This window comes from Protopterus annectens, chromosome 2.part0 (assembly GCF_019279795.1).
Source record: "Protopterus annectens isolate FY-2018-M chromosome 2.part0, PAN1.0, whole genome shotgun sequence".
In the NCBI taxonomy this organism is placed as follows: Eukaryota; Metazoa; Chordata; order Ceratodontiformes; family Protopteridae; genus Protopterus; species Protopterus annectens.
In genome coordinates this window covers 705,220,816-705,233,723 of record NC_056728.1, presented here as the reverse complement: position 1 = coordinate 705,233,723, position 12,908 = coordinate 705,220,816, and the positions used below count along the sequence as shown (strand labels likewise).

The 12,908-nt window shown below is 39.8% G+C and overlaps 1 protein-coding gene across 1 annotated transcript in view; it reads left to right on the top strand.

Moving 5' to 3' along the window:
• The window catches only part of NFKB1 (nuclear factor kappa B subunit 1), a 772,892-nt gene that overhangs the window by 532,182 nt on the left and 227,802 nt on the right, over positions 1–12,908 (top strand). The gene's annotated exons all lie outside the window — the stretch shown is intronic.

Genomic DNA, 12,908 nt, shown 5'->3' with positions numbered 1-12,908 from the left:
AATGAGTAGCATTCTGTTTTTTTATTTTTTTTTTTTTAAGGAAAACTCTGAGTGTCTTCAAGACTGAAGGTTGACAGGACAGTGTCATTAGATCCTTGTATGTAAAGCATATATGCTGGAGATAGCTTAGATTATTTTCATGTGTCTGTTCTTGCCATTTATTCCCTCATGCTAATGTCCATTCTTGCATGAGATGACATCTTCTAGCATCTAGGAAAAAGATTTTGTGGATGCCTTAGGTTCAGATCTTACTCCAGGGGATACTTGGATTGTGTACAGTAATAAATATATTTTGCTTAGCTAATGACAGTGTCCATTCCTTGCTCCCTGGAAAATCACATATTATCCCAAAAAGATTCTTTGCCTCCACTGAAGATGCTCAGTTTACTCTTACACTCTTCCCTTCCCAAATAAATTCCTTCTGCTCTTTATTAATTGTCACCCACAACTGGCTGATAAAAAATGCATGGCCTATGCAAAATCAAAGGTACTAAAATATTTTTAATACTTGTATCTTATAGTTCATGTCCATGGCTATTACATTACAGTTTGTTTTTTTTAATAATCTTCCATTTGGTCTCTTACCACATATCTTTAGCAGCCAGCACAGAATCCTTTTTAATCCATCGCTCATGTTTAGACACATGATGTACCATTATAGCATATATTTTACCTTCATTTATTTTTTATCCTGAGAATACTTGAAACTGTCTTAAAATACCCACAGAACGCTAATGTCATGCTGAGTATTTGCTAAAACAGAATAGTATCATCCACAACAAGGTTAGTTTTTCTTGACTACCATACCAATTATTTCCCAAATTTATGAATCTCTTTACCTTTTTAACTAAAGGCTCCAGGTAACAGGAGAAAAAAAGAGGACATCCCTGCCTGATTCCTGTGTTTAAACACAGGATTCTTCCTGCCACTTTTTCCCCCTGATTCATTATATTCTCCATATTAACTACTTTATACTTATTTGAAATGCAAGTGCTACCATTGCCCTGGACCTGGATTCCTAGAAAACCCCGTCGAACACTTTCATGCACCTAGACTCTTCTTCTTCTTCTTCTTTCGGCTTTTCCCGGTTATAGGTCAGCACAGTGGATAACCTCGTCTGCTCATGATTGTCAGTGGAGTTTTATGGTGTCAAGTTGCCAGCCCGGCACCCAACCTTCCACAGAAGGCACACACATGCATGCAGTCACACCTAGGGCCAATTTAGAGTGTCCAATCGACCTACAGCATGTCTTTGAGATGTGGGAGGAAACTGGAGCACCCACGTTACCACAGGGAGGACATGCAGACTCCGCACAGAAGGCACCCCAGCCGAGGATCGAACCGGAGAACTTTTTGCTGTGAGTCGGCAACACTAACCAGTGCACCACCATGGCCGCCCTTCATGCACCTAGACTAATCAACAGTAATTAACAGTAATTATTTTTTTCTATGTTCTGATTCCCTCTGAATCATCATTATTCTATTAATGTTAGCATTTGTCTCTCACAAAATCACATTCATCCATATCTATCAGCTTTGGTAGCATTATTGCCATTGTCTTCGCTAGTGTAAACATATACAGTTTGCAGTCAGGATTTATAATCAGTATTGGTCTATATAATGTGAGATCTGCAAACCAAACTCTTTACCCTCCTTTGTTAATATTTTCACCAGTGCCTTTTTTCAATGATGCAGCCCCCCCACCTTCAAAATATTATTGAACACTACTGTCTTCCAAATTTTAAACAGCCTTCCTCCTAATTTCCAGATATCTACAGAATTTTTATCCCTTCCTGGAGATTGCCCTGTTGCTTGGTGATACATCAAAGTTCTTATTTCTAGTATATTATTCATAACTGTTAATTGTTTAGCTTCCCCTTCACAAAGCATGGGAATATCTAACATTTCCAAAAATGCTTCAAATTGTTTCTCTTACTGATTTCCACACTCCTTTGCTTTATTTAGATTTTAATAATACTCCCATAATATCTCCGTCATCTCTTCAGGATTCCTTGTTAGCCTTTTTGGCATAGGGTTCCAGAGTTTTGCTACATCTTTTTCCACTTTCTTTTGCACAGGTGTTTTTATTATGAATTTCTGTGCTCTGGCATTATTCTCACATAAAGTTTCCTCACATTAATACCGTTTGACATCTCTCAAAAAAGGTAAAGGTGATATTCATGTGAAATACTTCTTCTAATGGTGTATCTTCATTAGTTATGACCCCTGTAACTGTAAATATAACACTAAGGTTTTATTGCACCTACCTATTTTTTAAACAGCTTTATTAAAATATCACTTAAGATATGGGCAGACATACAATAACAGAAAAGAAAGCAAACTATGTTAACATTTTTCCATTTAAATACAATGTACATCACATATATTTTCTTTGCTACTGTTGTCAGTCCAACATAACAGAAAATTGCTCAATTCTGCCTTCCCTTAAACCTCACTTCTTTTTCTCCTTAATGTTATTATGCATTTAGAGAATGGGCAATCTGTAGATCACATCCTGATTAGAGAATGAACGTTCTCCAGCAGGATATTGATGTACAAGTAATGCTTGCTGAAAAATGAGTCTACCTCTTCACAGCAGTATATCAAGTTGCCATGGAGCTAGCTCAGACTGGAAAACTCTAATGGCCACCATTATTTTAAGCTTGTTGAGCAGCGCTGTTTAGCAAGTGTAAAATAATAAAGAAAAAAAAAAAAAGAAAAAAAAAGTGTTTGTGTGTGTGTGTGTGTGTGTGTGTGTGTGTATGCATGTATGCATGTATGAAAGTGAGAGACCGTTTGAGCCATTATCTTACACTCGCTAAGTAGAACTTTTGCCGTTTAGCGAGTGTAAAATAAATGAAACCCAAAAAGTGTGTGTGTTTGTGTGTGTGTGTGTGTGTGTGTGTGTGTGTGTGTGTGTGTGTGTGTGTGTGTGTGTGTGTGTATGTCTATATGTTTGTGTGTTGATGTTTCTGTTTGTGTGTATGAGTGAATGCATGCATGGGAGCAGAACAAGGCTGTGTGTATATGTGACAGAGAGAGTGAAGAGTGAGGGCAATCCCTGGCCGCAACAGCATCAGTAAAGTGGTTTGCGTACCTCTTGGCACAAGAAATCTGGACAGAGCTTCAAAAAATGAGGGAGAAACGACCAAAAATAAGGACAGGTTTTAAATATTGCTCTTATAAACTTAGAAAGTTGCTAGAACATCAGGGTTTCCATTAGCATGTATTATCTGAAGGATATGAAATCTGAAACTCAAATGTCTGTCATTATTTAATGACTTCAGTCCCCAGTGATTTGCCAGATGACTACACACTTTATGAGCATGGGACCAAATATATGAGCCAAAAATCTGGACATTCTGCAAAAATTTGGACAGTTGAAAGGTATGCTCTGTTGACTCTTAGCTCAAAATATGTAGATAAGCCTAAAATAAATGGGGACATTTAAATGGACATGTTCCTTTGAAATGGAAATTCTGTCTAGCTTAGCCCAGTTTTTATATCATGTGGAATAATGTGTAAATTCACTCCAAACTCCTACTACTTCCTTGTAAAATATTTTCATAAATTTCTACAAGAATCTACACTCCTTTGTTATATTTTCCCTTCTGGGCCCCCCAGACATTTCTTCACTGCTGCAAATCAAATTCCAGTCCCAACCTATAAGTAATATTCCTTGCTGAAAACTAATTATTTCTCCCAGAATTTTTTTAAGTTCCATTATAGCAGTTTCAGGTGAAATGTAAATACATGCCAGTGAAATTCTCCTCCCTTGCCAGTAACCCCATAGCACTACAAATCTGTCATTGCTATCTTTTTTATCTTCTTCTTCTATCACTATTGGAGCTCCTCTTGCAATTAATGCTCCTATTTTCCTTTGCTGACTAACCATCCTGAAAAACCTTTCTTTATCAAATTCACATGTTCAGTTCTTTCTAAGTGTGTCTCCTGTAACATAGCTTATTTTCACTCTTCCTTTTTAATATAGTTCACTGCTCTTTCTTTTTTTTGTATTTATCTGTGAGACCATCTACATTTAAAGACATTACAGAAAGCATCAGTGTATTAAAATTTTTATTCCCACCTTTTATGTATAACACCTTTTTTTGTTAAATGTCTATTTCCAGTTTGTGTTACATGCATAAACTGTTTGGCAGGTTGAATGGCAGGTTGAACTTTTATACAGTTGTTTCTTGTCATATCCATTAGAGCCTATGTCACATCTTATAAAACTTGTAGTTTTATTGAAAGCCCTCAAACAAAATATTCCCACCTTTTATGTATAACATCTTTTTTGTTAAACATCCAATTTCAGTGTTTGCAATGCATACACTGTTTAGCAGGTTGAACTTTTATACAGTTGTTTCTTGTCATATCCATTTAAGCCTATGTCACATGTAATAACACTTTTTGTTTTATTGAAAGCCCTCAAACAAACAAAAAAAAAATAAACACACCCCAATACCTCCCTAAAACCTATGAACTTAATACTAATGGACAAAACTGTGTACAATTTCAAATATTGAGGTTTTACCCTCCTAATAGGAACAAAATTCCCAAACTGACAGCCACACTCATAGACTTGAGTTAACCTAAAGGAAAGGTTATCCATGCTAAGAAGCATGGTGCAGCTTGTGCTTCTACTAAGTGCTGATCAGTTTTGTCTCTCAGCTGTGAAAATGCACAAATGCTTTCAGAGAACATTAATTACCTTGGAAAAGCCCTTGAATGCTTTCAGAGAACATTATCTACCGTGGAGAACCCCTGAATGCTTTCAAAGAACATTATCTCCTAGCCAGTTTCTTTCTTTTTTCCCCTCAGCCAATCACTCTCCACCAGACTGTAGCAAGTTTCTCTTTATTAGATTGCTTCCATGGAAACATGAAGACCAGCTGCACAACTATTACTGAGCGTATATATTTTTGCTAGAAAAAAACTCATAATATTCAGTGTTCTTTTTCATTTACTTGCTGTCTCTTAAAACGTGTTACTAAGTCAGTTCAAGGTCTTTAATCTAGTCATTCCCCCATGCAAGAATGGAAAAAGCACATTAATTTTTCCTTTATTATGCTTTTTAACCAGGCTTTTTTTTACATCACATTGCCTACATTTCTTAAAACTGAATGAGAAGAAGGGAGAAATAAAAAAAAGAATAGCAGCACTTGTTTACAATCCCCATTACACTTAAAAAATAACTGAGAAAAATTACTTTATAGCATGTAAAGAAAACCACATGCCTCAAAATTAGTACTATTTAAGAAAAGAAAATCTTTATTTACAGTTACTTTCTCAATGCGCTTCCCCTCCCCAAAGCATTTTCCCAAACATTAATGACATGAAGTAGGGCATATGCTTTAGAGTCCACCACAAGTCCAACAAATTCTGAAAAAGTCCAATATTTCCAGATTTTCTTGTTCTGTCATATTTTACAAATATAATTATTGCATTGTAGTCCCATATTAAGTTACTGGTTTTATTACTATTTATCTCCAAAATCCTGTCTCTGCTTCATTTCCAGCATACATTTGGTTCTTCTAGTCAACTCTTGTGCTCCCTTCCTTCTCCTCAACATTTTCCATTGAGACATTTGAAAAGGTTTTACAGGTACAGTTCCTCTGATTTTTAATGCCAGAAGAACAAGACGCAGAATCTGTTTCTATTTCACAGCTTTCTTTTTGTTGGACAAACTTTTGTATTTTCTCCTTAGTATGTACTTCATCAAAAAATGACTTTTTCCCTCCAGGAAAGAATATCTTGAAGACAGCTGGGTACAGTAGTTTGAATCTCACACCTGCATCTCGACATTCCCTGAATAGTGGAATAAATTTGCTCCTCTTCCATCTGTTGTACAATGAGTAATCATTCTCCACAAACACTCTGCTGTCTCCCACTTTTAGTACTTTGTCCTTCTGCCACAGTTTTGTCAGAATCAACTCCTTCTGCTGGTAGGATTGTATCTTTACTATTAAAGGTCTAGGTTGCTTTCTTATAGCTAGGTTTGGGGCAAGCATATGATGTGCCCTTTCGGCTAAGTACTCCAGCTGTGGAATACCAGTCCAGTTGCTTATTTGTGCTTTCATAAAATTAATGCAGTCTGTTCCTTCCAGCTTCTCTGGTATAGCTGGAAATCTCAGGTTTCCCTATGTGCTCTGTCCTCTAATAGACTACATGCTCTGTCCACTAATTCTATTATTTTTGAAACATCTCTTCCTGAACAGTCTCATTTTCAGCCAGCCTTTTCTTCATTTCGACCTCTGATTTTTGCAGCTTTATTATCTCATCTGAATATCTGTTTAAAGTTTCTTCCATTTTTTCCAGCCTTTTGTTGTTTGTGTTGATATACTCCATCAGTGTTTTGTTTATTTTGACCAGGTCTGTATGCAGTCTGTATACAGTTGTTTTATATCTTCCTGTAGGTTATTGGAAGTCATGTCTGAAGGTTGCATTGCTTTTTGCTGAACAGCTGCAGAACTTTCTCCAGTCAGTGTTTCTTCCTCACGTTTTGTAGCTGTTTTTTTTTTCTATGTCTTCTGTACTTCTTTATTCCTGGCATCCAGGGAGTGCATTTAATACCCAGTTACTGAACTTTACCCATAAACACAAGTCTACTAAACTTCTCTGCTGAGTTTCTGTTTTCACACTGGGAGAGCTAGAAATAAGCTGTCAATGCACAGCTATCTTGGAAGTCTCAAAAGGATTTGTACTAGTATTAGTTTTCTGAAGAAAAGGATAGTCTGAAACTCAAGTGTTTGCCATTATTTAGTAACTTCAATCTCCAGATACTGGCAAGTAGCCAAACGTTTTAGGAATAAGGGACCAAAAATAAAATAAATGCCTGGATGTTTAAGTGTTATATTTTGGACATAAAGTGCTTCCTCTAACACCATTAACATAAACTACAGCAAATTTGAAACATTAGGCAGAAGAACTATTTTACATCTAGATAATATATATATATATATATATGTGTGTATATATATATATATATATATATATATATAGTACTTAAAAAAAGTAAGTAAAACAGCAATTTTACAGAGAGCCCATTCTCTAGGTGTAATAATGCCCTCCAGGGTGTGTGTTAACCTGTAATTAATGCCCTTCCAGGGGTGTAGAGGGCCAGTGCCTGTGGTATCGGGCTTCATAACACCACTGGGTAGGTGTTAATTACACATGAACACACATCCTGTCAGTCATTATCGCTTGTGTATTGTTCCCACAATTTCCATTTACTGCTAATATGGCAAAGCTGTTTGTTACAACTTTTTCAGTTGACAGTAGTGCTTATAGTTGAATGTCTGAACCGCTGTTGGAACATTTTTAAGAATGGGCTGTCTGTAAAACTGTTGTGGAAAAAATGAATAAAATCCACCAAGAATAATACAAACATCCAACCAAACACTAAATTCCTGTGGTGAAAGACTCTGATTCAAAATGCTCAAATATACTAAAACTGAACGTTAATAAAATAAAATACTTGAGCAGTTTATTTACAGTATAACAATTAACAGAACTTCTTCAGAACTCAAAAAAAAAACAGACCCCAAAATTATTTAAATAATTTCCAAAGATCACCTGACTCACTTAATAAACTAATTAGTATCAATTAGCTAGATCTTTCAACTTTAAGGCAGAAGAAGTAGAAACAGAATCATTTAAACCAGGATACGTTTTGGCATCAAGCCTAATTTGCCAACTCAATTAATTTTTGGCTAGATGTTCATCCACAATGTAACCCCGGGAATCAAAGCTGACCTGTTCAAGTGCAGTAAAATAAAACTTATGTAAACCATGAATATTGATGCCAATATAATACATTAGCCATTTCTAATATCCCTTAAATGTTCATAAATCTTATTCTGCAATTTTCTACTAGTCATTCCCACATAAAATGACGGACAAGAATCACAACAAGCTAAATATACAATTCGAGTAGAATCACAGGAAAAGTGCCCCAATATTTGCAATTGCTTTCCATTCATAGACATGATGTCACCAGGCTAAATATAGGCACAAAAATTACAACATCCACATTTAAATGTACCACGTTTCCTATTATGAATGTCAGGCATTGGACCTCATTCAAGTAATTTTTTAAAAGATAAATCCTTCCGATAAACTATACATGGCTTCTCACCCAATCTTTCCAGTATGGAAGCATCAGTCTTAAAAATGTTCCAACAGCGGCTCAGACATTCAACTATAGGACTACTGTCAACTGAAAAAGTTGTAACAAACAGCTAGCATCAGTCACATGACCACTGTGTATGTTAAGCCATGTTAGTCTCCATTGTTTCAGTGAATAACGCAGTGGTTTATTTTTGGCTTTTTGTTTTCATTTTTGTTTAAGATCGGAATTACTATTTTTTTGGAGTTTTTGCACACTGAATGGTTCTGCTGCAAAGACCATTCCTAGGGAAGGTCGTATATGCATTTATTCATTTACGATCATAGTAGTGGAAGTTTTACATCATTGTTTTGAAATAATGAGGTTTAGGAAGTGGTATATATATATATTTTATATATATTCTTTTGAAGAATAGTAGAAGTTCTTCGTGTTTCACTGTTGCAGTCATCACATTTGGGTTATCCCTGCCAGGGTGGCCCTCAGCCAGCCCAAATACCAGAGTCTTAGTATTTTTGTGTCGGTTGCTGTCGCTTCAGGACTGACATCAGGTCGTCAGTAATATAAAGTAAGGCAGCTGATGCCATTACATCAGTCTTTCTTGCTGTGGAGCCTGAAGCAGTTCGTACGAGTGCCGTTCGGCCGCTACCTGAGTTTTGTCTTCCGAATTGAAGCTGAAGTCTTCAAAAGCTAAGTACCCCATTGAGGATCCTTTTTTCTTGCACTAACTGATGTCAGAAAAAGTTAACAGTTGTCTCGCCTGTAGAAAGCAAATACCACACCGAGACTTTCATTCTTACTGCGTCACTTGCTTAGGCCCAGACCACGACGTTCCCCGCTGTCGCTTCTGTGCTTTGTTCAATGCCAGAACTATATGTCGTCGGGTCCTTATTGTAGCTAGATATTTTTGCTTACAGTCCTCTAATTCTGATATGGCTTCGGTAAGCCATCCAACAGCAGATCTTCTGAAAAAACGTAAAGATAAAGACAGAGACAGACCGCACAGGTCCAAACCTACCGAGAATGCTCCCGTTAAGCTAGTCATCAGTTCTCCGGTCCTCAGTGAGGCGCTTTCACAGCCCCTGATGACTTCTTCTGTGGATTTGCAGGCCGCTACCGAGACCCTTTCGGAGTCCGGTATGCCGCAAAACTCTTCTTCGATGAAAGATCCTGAGGTCGTCTCTACCTTGGAAGGGTCCGGAGCCGCTGAGCAGGTACCAGCTTCTAAGGAAGTCCTTCGCACTACCGACTCTCGACACAAACTGACGACTTCTTTTGCGACTACTGTTCTTTTGAAAACTACTGAGTTTCTTAAGCCCAGGTTATGAACTACACCCAAGAAACCGACGACCCAATCTCAGGCACCTGCTTCCTTGCCTCATTCTCAAATGCTTAAAATTGCAGAAGACCTTATAATGTTCAGGGGAAGCCAAGCTACCTCTTCGAAAAGAAAAAGAGATCTGTCCCCTGTAGTTTTGTCTGAACAGGAGTCTGATGACTCTAATGCATCTGCGTATGAAGACATGCAACCCCTTTCTGCTTATGAGGATTCTGATGCAGAGGATTCCATTCCTTCAGCCTCTCCCTCAGAGGATTTTTCCTTTGGGGAAACCATTCACACCTTAAGGGAACATTTCCAATGGGAAAGTCAAAACTACCCTCAGTCTAAAAAGAGACTCACGGAATTCTTAGATCTTCACAGCACAGACCCCTGGCCACCCCCCCAGTCCTGTATGTTGTAGAGGATGTTTTCCTGGAATCCAGCTTGACTCCTGACACCCTCCTTCCTGCACCCAGAAAACCAGACAGGTATTACAGAGTCCCTGACTCACACAAATTTCTTTTTAAAAATCCTACTGCTGAGCCTGAGGTAATTTCTCAAGGGCCTAAAGGAATTAAAGCAACCTCTGCTAAGAATTCCACCCCCTCAGATAGGGATTCCCGAGCACTAGACATATGGGGTAAAAATGTATACACCTCAGCTACTCTTGCTATCAGAGCACTAAATTGTCAGTTCCATATGCTAAAATTTCAACATACCCTGGAATTCCTCAAACAAAAAATGTCTTCCTTTCCTGCTTGTGCAAAATCTAAGGAGTTACAAGAGTTAATGCATTCTGCAAGTCAAGTAACTAAACATACCTTGCACTGTGATGCCCTAGAAGCTTCTTTCAGGGCAGCAGTCACCGGTTCTGTCCTTAGAAGGCATGCATGGCTTAAGGAACAGCTCCTGCTAGACCATGTTAAATCTAAATTGTTGGATGCCCCCTTGCACAAAGACAACTTATTTGGCACTAAGGCAAAAGAGGTCTTAAAAAAAGATAGAAGAAAAAGCAAAATCTATGCAGACGGTTAAGGATTTCTTACAGGTCCAGCCACCCAGGTTCAGCAGGCATTGTCCCTCCAAGCACTGGTCCTTTCCTGCTCCCACCAGGTCAGTTCAGCCCAGACCCAAGGGAACCAGACCCCACAGACAGCAACCACAGGGAATGCAGAGATCTAAGCAGTGAACTACTTCTACTTCAAAACCAGGGAGTTCTAAGCCACCCCCTTATGGTAAGAACTCACAATGAATCTCCTCCCCCACCTCCTTCCTCTACCCACCTCCACTTACCCCTAGGAAGAAAACTCTCCTTTCATGCAAACACCTGGGCCACCATTACCAATGACCGCTGAGTTCTCAACATCGTGTCCCAGGGTTACAGATTTTCTTTCCACACCCTTCCAACTCCAAAAGGGTTCCCAGATCTACCTCCAAGCCAGTGGGCAGAGGCCCAAAAGCAAGTCCTTTCCCTCCTCTCTATGAGGGCAGTAGAGCACATTCCTGCAGAACAGAAAGGCCAAGGTTTCTACTCCAGAATTTTTCTGGTACCCAGGAAAGAGGGCACCTGGCACCCCATCCTCAATCTCTCCATTCTAAACACCTTCCTGGTGATCCCAAAATTCAAAATGTTCACCCTACAGGAGCTGCTACCCATGCTCTCCAAGGATGCTTGGCTAGCCACCCTAGACCTAAAGGAGGCCTACCTCCACATTCCTATCAGGGAATCATGCAGGAAATATCTCTGCTTCAGGGCAAGATCTCAGCACTTTCAGTTCTCTGCGCTTCCCTTTGGCTTATCTTCTGCTCCCAGAGTTTTCACCAAATGTCTGGCTCCGGCTATTGCCTTTTACAGATAAAGGAATATCCAGATTTACCCATACTTAGATGACTGCCTAATTCAGGCAGACAGCCAGGAACAGCTGCTCAAGCACCTGGCCTTTTTAAAGTCCCTACTAACCTCCCTAGTGTACACTATCAACTAAAAGAAATCCAAACAGGTACCCACCCAAAGGATTATATTCCTGGGAGCAAGCCTGGACACAGCTTCCCAGATGGCATTCCTTACACCAGAAAAGCAAACCTTCCCCACAGCCTACTTCTTTCAACTAGCCGATAGACCCCAACTATCTGCAAAGAAAATCCTGCAAGCTCTGGGGTTCATGGCATCTTGCATTCTTCTCCTTCCATATGCCAGACTGCATATGAGGAAACTTCAGTGGTACCCAAAAAGCCTTTGGTGTCAACACTGTTAAGACCTGGAGACTCTTTTGCCCATAATACCTTGCCTCAGAAAAGATTTTCTTTGGTGGGCAACAACATACTGCCTCAACAAAGGACTACCTTTCTCACCACCCCACGCAACCCAAACCTTCACCACAGATGGATCGTATTATGCCTGGGGTACACACCTGGACGGCAGGTGCATACAGGGCCAATGGAGCCCACAGCAAATCCATCTGCAAATCAACCAAAAAAAAGATGATAGCTGTCCAGCATGCCTTGATAGCTTTCAAGCCCATTCTCTCCCCACTGGCTGTCCTGATCAAAACAGACAACACAACTGTGATGTGGTATATCAGCAAGCAGGGAGGGACTCAGTCCTACCCTCTGTGCAGGCTGGCCATGACCCTTTGGCACACAGCCTCTGCCATACAACTCCACTTGTTAGCACAATTCCTACCGGGTTCTCTGAACTCACTGGCGGACCACTTAAGCAGAAACCTTCTGGACCCACATGAGTGGCAGTTCAACAGAAGAACATTCACCCTAATAACTCAGAAATGGGGCACCCCGAAGGTCGACCTCTATGCCTCCCACACCAACCGTCAACTCAGCAAGTTTTGCACCATGGAGCATCACTGCAGGCTTGGAAAGTGGATGCCCTGTCCTTCCCCTGGGTCAGTCTATCTGTCTATGCCTTTCCTCCATTACCTCTCATCCCCAGGGTACTGCTCAAATTAAAGGAGGAAAAACCTAGGAAAATTCTTATAGCTCTAGACTGGCCTCGCCAGCACTGGTACCCCTTGCTGCTAAGCCTGTCCCCTCTGCCACCTTAGCATCTCCCTCAGATTCCAAACTTCCTGACCCAGAGAGAAGGGGAATTCATGCATCCCCAGTTTGGCAGCTTGGCTTATTATCTAACCCCCGATCAGTCTGCCAAAGTCAGCAAACAGGTTCTAGATGTTATACATGAGGCCAGATGCCCTAGCACTAGGAAATCGTATGCTGACAAATGGAGAAGGTTCTGCACCTGGATTCAGGCTAAGGGAGCCTATTCGCCACAGCCCTCCCTCCCTCTCATCCTGGATTACTTAGCTGACCTGCTACACAGTGGACTCTCCTTTTCCTGTATTAAAATTCATGCCTCTGCTATCTCTGCTCATTTTCCCACTGAGCAGCCCCTTTTCTCACACCCTCTGATCAAACAGTTCCTAAGAGGGGCTAGCAACTTGAGAC